This window comes from Aquarana catesbeiana, linkage group LG01 (assembly GCF_042186555.1).
Source record: "Aquarana catesbeiana isolate 2022-GZ linkage group LG01, ASM4218655v1, whole genome shotgun sequence".
In the NCBI taxonomy this organism is placed as follows: domain Eukaryota; kingdom Metazoa; phylum Chordata; class Amphibia; order Anura; family Ranidae; genus Aquarana; species Aquarana catesbeiana.
Genome location: NC_133324.1, coordinates 652,364,487 through 652,376,877, shown reverse-complemented (window position 1 = coordinate 652,376,877; position 12,391 = coordinate 652,364,487). Strand labels below are relative to the sequence as shown.

Sequence of the window (12,391 nt, the reverse complement as noted above, 5' to 3'; positions counted from 1 at the left end):
GTGTTGTATTTCAGGTGAGGCATATGGAAGAGGGGGTGTCCACTCCTGCTGTGAATATGAAGTTAGCTGGTTTAGCTTTCCTATTCAAATTACAAGGTCAACCTGATTTCACACGAGATTTTGGGGTGAGATGGGCGATTAAGAGTTACCGGCGATCGGTGGCCCGCCAGGAGACCAGTAACCTTTGTCATGATGCGGGGTATGGTAGCATGTTTGGGGGAGTGTGTTGATCTGAATATCAGGCCATCTTGTTCAAGGTGGCCTTTTTTGTTAGCGTTCTTTGGGGTGTTTCGGATAGAGGAGTTGGTCAGTCCTTAAAATGGTTCATGGGGGAATTGGGAGTCACAAGGTTATATGTGGAGATGACGGGTTGGCTTTATTTTTGCGTAGATCGAAGACCGATCAAATGGGTAAAAGGGTCAGTACAGGTTCTCCAGTGCCAGGCTCACTGCTGTGCCTCATGTAGATGGATCTACTGTATCGCGCTTTCATATTGTTGATGATTTTTTGTAAGAAAATGTTTACGGGCATTGGGGTGGGTAGAGAAGGAGTTTTCCTCTCATTCATTTTGGATAGGGGCTGCTACGGAGGCAGCCAGAAGTGGACTGGATGTGGATTCGGTAAAAGCGTATTGGGTGGTGGGAATCAAGGAGGTCCCAGACAGCAGTTCGGCCTTATGTTAGGCCCTGCGTGGTATGGAATACTATTTGGTCATGGTGGCTGGGTTTTGCTCTCTTATAATTTCAGAATCGGTGGCAGGAATGGTCTGGATAATGGGTCATTCCTAGGTGTTCTGGGGGGCCAGGAGGGGTGATGTTGGGTAAGAAGGCAGGCATATGGGTTTTTATAGATGGAAGGCTGTATTCGTGGTTGGGAGTCCCCGGGATGTTATGGGGTAGGATTGTTACTGAAGTGCATCGGTATGCCAAAAGGGACAGGCTGCCCGACGTTTTTGCACGTGGGCGGCAACGGTTTGGGGGTTAGGTCCATGTTGGACATTACGCGGGACATCAAATTCGATGTGTGGCGGTTATTGAGGGATTTTCCTGGCATGGTCATTGTTTTGGTCGGACATGGTGGCTCGTACAACATGGCGGATGGCCAGGTCGGTGGAAAGGGTTAGTAGGGCCAGGAGAAAGATTAATAGGGATGTGAGCAAGTTCATGGTTAGGCATGGGGGATTGGCTAGTAGGCACGTGGAATTGGAGTTTGAGAAATGGAGATACCTGAGGGCAGATGGGGTGTATTTGCATGAGGTGGGTATTGACATGTGGGTGTTCGGATTACAAGAGGGTATTCAGAGAGCACTTCGGGTGTGGAGGGGCACCCATAGGTAAGGTGTTTCCTTTGGGTGCTGTGGCGGGTGTTGGTCTTTGCAGGGGAAGGAAGATATTTCAGAAGGAAGAGTTCAGGAACTATCGTTGCTATGGGTCCTGATGGTGGTTTCCAGCTAATGGAGATTAGCTGGAAAGTGTTAATGGGGGCACTGCGGTTAGTGGTTGTCTCTGAGCCAGCATGTCGGCTTGAGGCCTATTAATACACTTGGAGAGGTACCGCAGTGCAGTATTGTTTTTCCACAGATGGTTATGAAGTTCCTGCAAAGACCAACGCTAGGAGATTGATGGGTTGATTAACAGATGTTTTAATGTTTTATGTTATTTTGAATATATATATTTGTTTAAATAAATTAGGCTGCTACGGCCTTGTTAACTCCAACTTTGGTGTGGTCTCAATTAATAAGGTAAGGTTAAGAGGTTGGGGTATATAAGTGGTGGTAGAGTTACCTCTGTTATACAACAGTCAAGAAAAGCCCGAAGCAAAGCAAATGAAATGACATAGGCGGAGGGCTTACATGACTGGGGAAACAGGGTAATAGTATCAGGAGAGGGAGTGTATCAGGTTGGTGCTGGGGGGAGGGGTTGGAGAGGAGATAAAAGGGAGGCCCCTCCCTATGAGTCATCACAGTTTTGGGAAAAGTTCCCGCCCACCCTCCCTTTGGCTTCATTGTTTTTGGCTGTTTTGTATTTCTTGCTTTTCATTTCGGACAGGTTCGTTGAATCCTGCAATGTCGTGGCAGTGGCGGGTGTTGGTCTTTGCAGGGGAAGGAAGATATTTCAGAAGGAAGAGTTCAGGAACTATCGTTGCTATGGGTCCTGATGGTGGTTTCCAGCTAATGGAGATTAGCTGGAAAGTGTTAATGGGGGCACTGCGGTTAGTGGTTGTCTCTGAGCCAGCATGTCGGCTTGAGGCCTATTAATACACTTGGAGAGGTACCGCAGTGCAGTATTGTTTTTCCACAGATGGTTATGAAGTTCCTGCAAAGACCAACGCTAGGAGATTGATGGGTTGATTAACAGATGTTTTAATGTTTTATGTTATTTTGAATATATATATTTGTTTAAATAAATTAGGCTGCTACGGCCTTGTTAACTCCAACTTTGGTGTGGTCTCAATTAATAAGGTAAGGTTAAGAGGTTGGGGTATATAAGTGGTGGTAGAGTTACCTCTGTTATACAACAGTCATGGAAGTTTGTGTCCTAGCTTGTATAAATGCTGTGCGGTGGGGGGGCTACCTGTGTCCTAGCAGTCAAGGAGGTTAGGTGGGAGGGCTTCCTAGTAAATCGGGTACATTTGTACTTCATGCATGTAACATTATTACAGACATTGCATGCTAACAGATGTTACATAGGGTATTACTGCCAGCAAGATCACACATATGTTATATATATATTACTATGTACATGAGCCCAGAGCTGGACTTGCTAACCATTTCCTTGTTCTGCCACTCTGATTTGTGAGGTGTAATGAGGAGTCCTAGCAGTGCTGAGAGCCTACACCCGGGGGAATGTATTCCTTACCTCTTGCTGCTCATCTTATACACAAGATTTAGTACTCGTGGTGTGGAAGAAGAAGGGGCATCCATGAGGTATCTGGGATACTTTCTCCCAAAGGAAACCGTGAACCTGAATCTGCCTGCAGCACCACCTTCCAGAGAATGGGGTGAAGTATATTCTTGTGCTGTGTATTTGTGTGTGGAACTGGTTGGCTCTATACACGGTTTCACCCCTAGTATTTGTTGGGTGACCGGGTCAGTGGGACTTCCGCTTTACCTCCTGAATGCATTCTTGAAGCAATAATTGTGCTCTACTGCTTTGTTTCACAATGCTAGTATGGGAGTATGTGGGGTATAATTTGTCTCAGAAGTTAAAGCAGAGTAATAATACGGAGCCACTGAGGGCTCCCCCAAGTGTCTAAACTGCAAAATGCACTAAGATGTGTTAGGCCCCTTCCACATGGAGTCTGTCTGCTCAGCAGGGAATCCTTCAGCTAATCCCCACTGAGCAGGCAGATGGCTGGTCCATATCCGCTCCGCTTATGAAGACACAGCCCGCTCTATGGGCGGTCCAATGTAAACGGACTGTCTGTCTGTCTGTCTAACCCGACTGTTATCTGATCCGCCAGATGGATGGGGAACAGATCCCACCTGTTTTAGCAGATCAGATGTCCGTAGAGCAGACTGGAGGGTCCAATTGAGTCCGCCCGATAAATTGACAGGTGGACCCGATCGATCCTCTAGTGTGAAAGGAGCCTTAAAATATCCTACCCATTTTCTGGATGAAATGTCAGATTTTTACACAAAAAAAATTTAAAAATCTGCAAATGCGTGCTCAAAAATAAACACATTGCAAAATAAAATAGCAAAAAAGCCCCAGCGATCCTTCATGCATGAAACCCAACGTGTTATTGTGCTGCCATCCCAGTAAGTGGGAAAACATAAAGGGGTCTGTTTATATAAACAAAACCAAAAAAGTGTTGCATGAATGTAACAAGCATTTGCCCATCCTTCAGATTCTGACTGTATTTTGCTTAATTCAGTGACATCATCAGCTCCATCTAGCAGCCATAATGCCGTATTTTCCAGATTTGAAGTACTCCAGGAAAATTATCACATTATGGGCACTAGATGGTGCTGATGATCATAGGAAATCAACGTATTAAAGTGATACTAAAGTACAAATTTTCATTTTCTTTTCTTTAAAAATTACAAACATGTTAAATCGTACCTGCTCTGTGCAGTGATTTTGCACAGAGCAGCCCAGATCCTCCTCTTCTTGGGTCTCTTGTCGGCGCTTCTGGTCCTTCCCTCCTATTGAGTGGCCCCACAGCAAACAGCTTGCTATGGGGGCACCCGAGCCGCTGCTCTGTGTGTCCATTCAGACACGGAGCCGCGGTTCAGCCCGCCCCCACTCTTCTCATTGGCTAACTGATTTTGACAGCAGCAGTGTCTCAGCCAATCGGGAGGGAGAATCCCGGACAGCAGACACACTTGTGCAACATTGTTGGATTGAGATGAGGCTCAGGTAAGTATTAGGGGGCCTGCTGCACACTGAAGGTTTATCTTCATGCATAGAATGCATGAAGATAAAAAAAACCTTCTGCCCTTACAACTTCCTTCAAGCTGTTTTTTAATAATAAAAATCTTTATTTTATATAGTGCCTTTTTAAAGGTAGCTTCTCAACACGCTTTTAGACCCCACATGATTGAACTGCTCTAAGTAGTTATTTATTGTGCATTACAGCAAACTGCATTCCTAAAAAAACAGGAGGGGGGGGGGGACAAGGGAAGGAGGGAGGGGATACTCGGTATAGAGAATATCGAGTGAAAAAAGGTTACTCTAGCAACAAAATTGATCAGAATATAAATATATAAAAAATGGCAAACATATAGAGGCATTCAAGAAGGCAAACACATTATGACTAATGGCAGGTAACCATATCAAAAAGATGATGTTACAGACAGGACAACATGTAAAGACAAAATACACAACAACACATAACACGGTCCGGACTTAGTATGGTGGTCAGCAGCTATGGAATTCCAATTGGTCAATGCAATCACAATACAGGATTACAGTCATATAATGGGTGAATTCATTAATTTGGTATAACGGGCTGCTGAGCATCATACAGCTGGGAGAACAGGAGGGATAGAAGGACGGGTTGAGGGATAACCAATGACAAATGTCTGGCAGGACCCGCTCATAGGGGGTGGCTGGGTGTGAGAATTGTGACTGTAAGTATCTTCAATGATGGGGACTGTAAGGGCAACCTCAAATTCTCAGGCAGTCCATGGAGTACAAATGTCACTTAATTGGCCAAGTCCACATCATAGTGATTTGCAGGGTATTAATAATTGAATGTTCCCGATTGTCAAGTTAAACGTCCAAGATGAAGCTATGCTACTAAGCTCCAGCGAAACGCGCTGACGTCATCAACGGCGCTGTCACGCTTCACAGTGCTATGGGAGCCGAACAGCCGTGAGGAACAAGACGAACGCCATAGCGGACGCTAAACGGCTTTTAGCCATCTAAGAGATTGGGAACACCAACGACGAATCTATACAACAATAAGCCTGGTAACATATGGTGATCGCCATCGTTGGCTGTGAGAATCCTGCTGCTATTAAAGCCTCCTGGATCACACTACCAAAGAAAGACATCGGACCAGCCCTCTACAACACATATGAGTGGTAATGTATGAACACTCCGAGTAGTCATCAATTGGTGTCTTTACATGCCTGCATCTTGAAGCACAGTGCATTAAGCTTAGTCACTTGGCATTATAAAATACTGGAACACCGTGCACAATGCCTTACTGCTTCTAGTGACCACAATAGGAGGCCGTCATTAAATACCAGGAGCAGTGACCTGTAATTTAACTTGACAATCGGGAACATTCAATTATTAATACCCTGCAAATCACTATGATGTGGACTTGGCCAATTAAGTGACATTTGTACTCCATGGACTGCCTGAGAATTTGAGGTTGCCCTTACAGTCCCCATCATTGAAGATACTTACAGTCACAATTCTCACGCCCAGCCACCCCCTATGAGCGGGTCCTGCCAGACATTTGTCATTGGTTATCCCTCAACCCGTCCTTCTATCCCTCCTGTTCTCCCAGCTGTATGATGCTCAGCAGCCCGTTATACCAAATTAATGAATTCACCCATTATATGACTGTAATCCTGTATTGTGATTGCATTGACCAATTGGAATTCCATAGCTGCTGACCACCATACTAAGTCCGGACCGTGTTATGTGTTGTTGTGTATTTTGTCTTTACATGTTGTCCTGTCTGTAACATCATCTTTTTGATATGGTTACCTGCCATTAGTCATAATGTGTTTGCCTTCTTGAATGCCTCTATATGTTTGCTATTTTTACCAATAAACTGCCAATTTTGATATATTTATATTCCGATCAATTTTGCTGCTAGAGTAACCTCTTTTCACTCGATATTCTCTATACCAAGTATCCCCTCCCCCCTCCTGGTTTTTTAGTGTCTGGTTTTGGTTACAGCAACAACACCACACTAGGTGTTTGGTCAGTAACTGGTCAGTCATTTGATTGACCATTCATTTAGATAGGACTTGCCCTGTGTCCCTTCCCTCCCATCCCCCACTCTTTAAAACTGCATTCCTAGTATAGAAATATTCTCTCTTATTCCTTGATCACACATCTTCATCACAGCCAAAGTGGAGGATCAGAGTTCAGATTGGCTTATTGTTCATTTTAGCGGATGCCGGTGATGGTCCTTTTAGACAAACTTCTACTGAAATGTGAGGACTGCCATTGCCAACCTTCTTAATTTGCTAGTTGCTTACCTTTTCCTTCAATATCTTCTTAGTCACGGGCCTGGAAAAATCCTGCACAAAAAGACATCATAAATCCTAGTGTGCATATTAGTTTTGCGTCGGTAACTTTACAAAGTTGTGATGTCCGAGGATCAGCATTATAGCCGGGCAATGAGTGCACTGGGAGCCCTGAAGGAACGATTGACAGCGGCAGCCACTATATTCACTCCATAAGTCCTAAATCTGTTGGTTTCAAGTCAAAGCACCAACAGCCCTCACATCCTACACAGTACAGTTCAGATTTACTGTGATAATAAATCAAAAATCTATCCAAATCGATGACTAAACAGACTCCGCTTCTCTCAACAGGTACAAGAGAACTCTCCTGGACACAGAGCTGGGCTTGAACCTTTCTTTGACTTCATTGTTTCAATAAATGGCCTTAGACTGGTAAGTTGAAAATGTTCTAGTCTGTATTCTATGTTTACATTATGTGTGTCTTACAACTTCACACACAAACCTAAAAAATGTTAAAAAAAAAAAAAAAACTCCTGCGCTGCTATGTCCATCTTTAGCACTTGTTTAAAATGGAGTAGCAGCTCACATTTCATGCCATTCAACATAGTTCTGTTCAGATCAACACAAACTTTGGGTTCGATGAGGAAAATCCATCCACTTATGGGCTAATACAAGCTGGGTGGTATGACTGGAAAGACCTGTTATTTTGTAGTATCAGAGGCAGAACAAAATAGTGTTGTCTGGAGACTCCGCTCTGGCTTAGAAATCCGTTACCATTAGACCCCTTTCACACTGAGGCGCTTTACAGGCGTTTTTGCACTAAAAATAGCGCCTGAAAACTGCCCATTCTGCAGCCCCAGTGTGAAAGCCCGAGTGCTTTCAAACTGGGGCGGTGTGCTTGCAGGACAGGAAAAAAAAGTCCTGCAAGCAGCATCTTTGGAGCGGTGAAGGAGCAATGTATACAGCACTCCTCTGCCCATTGAAATTGAAAGCAGCGCTAAGCGGTCACTTTTAACCCCTTCTGGGGGGTTAAAAGCGTGTCGCTATAACAGTGGTAAAGTGCTGCTAAAATGCGCAGTGCTCCAACGCCACCCCAGTGTGAAAGGGGTCTTAGATTTCTGAGCCGGAGTTGTGCCTTGGAAAAAAAATTCATAAGTCTCTGAGCTGGATCAGCAGGGGGTCCAAACTGAGAGACCCACATGAGACCTCAAGTGGAGGGGATTCCACTTAATTCTTGAATGTGAAGAATACGTTTTAACAACTCCAGAAGATTTACCCCCTTCATGACCAGGCCATTTTTTTGTGACATGGCACTGCGTTTACTTTAACTGACAATTGCATGGTTGTGCGACACTGTACCCAAATAAAATTTATGTCGTCCCCCCCCTCACAAATAGAGCTTTTTTTTGGTGGTATTTGATCATCACTGCAGTTTTTCTCTTTTGCACTTTAAACAAAAAAAGACCAACTGTTTTGCAAAAAACAATATTTTTTTTTATTTCTACTATAAAACATCCAATAAAAAAATTTAAAATCTAATTTCTTCACCAATTTAGGGCAAAATGTATTCTGCTACATATTTTTAGTAAAAATAATCACAATAAGTGTATATTGATTCGGGGTTCAAGGGGTTGAATGCGTGGCCAACATGTGTTACTGTGTGTGTTTTTTTTTTTTTTTCTTTTTGTTTTTTTTTTTGTTTTCTTTCTGAAGAAAAGAAAACAGCACTTTGCTGCTGTCAGAGGAAAGACGTGTGTGTTTACCTACACAGGGCTGTTTTTGGTAATGTCCAGAGCCGATCGTTAGGTGTCTGTGACCAATCAGCGGCAGGCAGCTGCTGATCGGTTGGCGCTGCAGCCAATTGCAGCACAGCTGGGAAGGCGGGGGGTGTGCAGGTCACATACTAGGTACATGATCCATGATCTAGCGGCCGCCCTGCTGAAGTATATGTGCGGTAGGCGGTCATAAAGTAGTTAAGCTGGCCTCACTTTGACTCATGGATTCATATTTTTGGAGGGGCCTTTGTTTTAGGATTTGTACTAAAGAGCTTTCCTGTTCTCGTCAGTCTTTGTCAGGTTACAAAACGACAAATAACTTCCCAGTACACTTACACAGTTGGATGGGGCTAATTTGTTTTTTTTTGCTGGCTGCTATGGTAAAGACAGAGGGTTTAGTTGTACACATTTTCAAATCTATGTGAAAGCCACAATGCGTCGCCAAGGCTCCTCTGTATACTGTGTTCCTAACTGTATACTTTTCAGTCTCCCAAGTTAAAGCACATGTAGCAGGGGATACATTAAGGGCAGGTTTGCCTAGAGGGGGCGCCCCCTCCTTTAAAGATTCAGGGACAGGTTGGACACCCAGCAAAAGCACAATGACAGCTGAAAGCATCCAATGTGTCCCCACACACAATGCAGCCGAAAAGCTGTGCAGATAAGTGGCAACCACCCCAATCTATAACTAGCCTTTACAGTAAGGTGCACTTGGTGTATTACAAAATAACAAAAATATTCGCAGCACACTTACCAGCTAGCCTTGATTGGGGTGGTTGCCAAATATCTGCACAGCTTGTCTTTGTCAGGGTTCCGTTTGCTGCGTGTTCAGTTCCCCACAGGTACAGATCTGTAGTGGATATCACTTTTGGTACTCAAGCTTTGTGACAGCTTGATGCACTTCAAATCTTAGTCTGCTCATTGGGAGTCTGCTGGAGCTTAAACCAAGTGGAACTTTTTTAAGTGGATTTTTTCTCTGGCGATTCCCCTTCTTGGATGTGGTGGTGGAAGCTGCTATGGATGATTGACCTGGGAACCCTGGGATAGAGGAGAACCATATTTCAGAAACCACGGGATACCATCCATGAGGACGGCATTGGAATCTTATAGTGTCTGCTACCCCTGTAGGGGTATTGGGAGCCGGTAAATGGGGAGCCAAAGGGGGGAGCACAGAAGTCACGAATATCCTTCTTTGTGGGCACCACAGTCACTAATGCAGATGGAACTCAGTTCTGCTATCCACATAACATATATAATTTCTGACTAGACTTTTTGAACTTTTTATTTTTTATTTTTTCATTTATTATCAATAGCACTTTTTTCTCTTATTGGCCTGCATCTGTTATCAATTGTTGGAGCACGTTGGACTATTGTCAGAGATTGCACATGCACTATATATATTAGCACAGAATTGGTCAGCAATTTACAATTGATCAATACTTCACAGTTCCCCACTATATGTGGATGGTATGTTTTCTAATAATACTTTTTATTTTTTTCACTTTTTTGATGGTACTATTCAATGTATGGGCAATGAGATTTGTGTACACTAGTGTTATTTAACTTTTGTGTATTGCAATATCCACTTTATTTATTTATATACCCCCCTTAAGGGAGCGCCATAACCCCCACCAATACTTTTTCACAAATCTTAGTCTGAACCCACCAAAGCAATCCTGCTGGCACTGCATTACTTTAACAGACAATTGCGCGGTCGTTTGACGCTGTACACAAAATTGATGTCTATTTTTTTCCCACAAATAGAGCTTTCTTTTGGTGGTATTTGATCACGTCTGTGGTTTTTATTTTTTGCGCTATTTAAAAAAAAAAAAGGAACTGACCATTTTGAAAAAAACAGACTTTTACTTTCTAAACACACCCAATAAAAAATTTAAAAAAATCAAATGTCTTCATCAGTTTGGGCCAATATGTATTCTGCTACATATTTTTGGTAAAAAAAAAAATCCCAGTGAGCGTATATTGATTGGTTTGCGCAAAAGTTATAGTGTCTACAAACTTTGGGATATTTTTATGGAATTTTTATTTTTAGCGGGGCTGCGACATGCGGCAAACAAATCTTACACTAAGTGACACATTTTGGGGACCAATGACACCAATACAGTGATAAGTGCTAAAAAATATGCACTGTCACTGTACTAATGACACTGGGAAGGAAGGGGTTAACACCAGGGGCAATCAAAGGGTTAAACGTGCTCCTAGGGGGAGCTTTCTAACTGTGTGGGGGGTGCTTTGGCTGTGAGAAGAGAGATCCGTGTTCCTGCTTAGCAGAAACACAGGATTTCTGTCTCCCCTACTAACAGAACGGTGGTCTGCCTTGTTTACGTAGGCAGACCGCCACTCTGTCTCTCTTGGGAACGATCAGAGCAACTGCACTTGCAAAGTGCACAGTCTATTTATTTGTCTTTAGTAAATCAATCCCTTGTATTTAATAAGCTCCATGGATAATGACCATATCTCTTCCTTTTCCAGTATTTCTAGACCTTTCTTTTTAGTCTTGGTACCCTTTAAAAGAATGCAAAATCTTGAGGAGCCCCAGGTGAATTACATCTTGTTTTTTTATCAGAACCAACTGGCCTTTTATTTGGTGGTTAATAGACATCTACTGATTTTTTTTAAAAGTAAAATGGCCCAAAAAAATTAAACTTTTATTTTTTTTAAATTAATTTAATAGTATGTGTTATGCCATCAGCATGACCCACTCAAAAAATAAACATCCTACTCCTGATGTGCCACATGTGTGTGCATTATTTGTTGTTTGTACCCCTTTGTAGGGCCAGGAAAATGCCCTTATTTTTTATTTATTATTAATAAAAGAAAAATCTACTTTATATTGACTGAATATTTTTTTTATTACTATGACCCACCACCAAATAAAAAAAAGACTTTTCCAACTCCTGATGTCCATGAGGATACTGGAAAAGGGTGAGCAAACAGACAAATGGTAGAGATGGGCTCAAGCATGTTTGGATCGTAGTCTGAACCCACCACAGCAATCCTGCCAGGAAGCGGTTGTCTGTCCATAGCCAATCATAATCGGCGGAGGCATTGCCCACCCCTCAGCCACATGTACACAAGGGGCGTGTATTGGTGCGGCAGAGGGTCAGGGAATGCCTCAACTGCTTATGATTGGTCATGGACAGACAACCGCTTCCTGGCAGGATTGCTGTGTTGAGTTCAGACTAGGATCGGAATGTGCCTGAGCCCATCCCTTGTAAACAGCCCCAAGATATGGATTAGGTGTATTCAGCTGTTTACCTGGAGTTATGCTTTACCCATGAGCCTGGAACTACCGAGGTCTAATAATCCCATCTTATGTCATGACTGTTCATTCCGCTTATCTAAGGACAGCTCTAATAATAATATCTATGGCTCTTCCAGGGAGGTTTCCTTCTTCCTCTCAGTGGTGGGTGGACAGCTCTGATGTAGCCTGTATTGTGTACTCTGTGCCGCTTCGTATGCCAGGGTCTGGCTATGGGAAGTAAGTGCACCTATCAAATCCTTTAAATAATAAAATACAACGTTATTAGTAAAGGTACCATGCCTTGCAAAAGTATTCACACCCCTTTGAAATTTTCCACATTGTGTCATGTTACAAGCAAAAACATAAATGTACTTTATTAGGATTTTTTGTGATAGACCAACGCAAAGTGGCACATAATTGTGAAGTGGAAGGAAAATGATTTTCAATTTTTTTTTTTTTTTTTTTTACAAATATGTGAAGTGTGTGTGGAGTGCATTTGGATTCAGCCCCCTAACTCTGATACCCCTAACTAAATGGGTCCTAGTGGAACCCATTGCCTACAGAATTTACCTAATTAGTATATAGGGTCCACCTCTGTGTAATTTAATTTAATACAGCTATTCTGTGAAGCCCTCAGAGGTTTGTTAGAGAAACTTAGTGAATAAACACTAGGTTATAACAAAAAAAAAAAAAATATCCCAA

The 12,391-nt window shown here is 42.8% G+C and overlaps 1 long non-coding RNA gene across 1 annotated transcript in view; it reads left to right on the top strand.

Annotated features, from left to right (window-relative positions):
* The window catches only part of LOC141111418 (uncharacterized), a 40,024-nt gene that overhangs the window by 11,416 nt on the left and 16,217 nt on the right, over nucleotides 1-12,391 (top strand). The window contains exon 2 of the long non-coding RNA XR_012236424.1: nucleotides 7,007-7,087. This is a non-coding gene — a long non-coding RNA (uncharacterized lncRNA). The remainder of the gene's footprint in view (nucleotides 1-7,006; nucleotides 7,088-12,391) is intronic.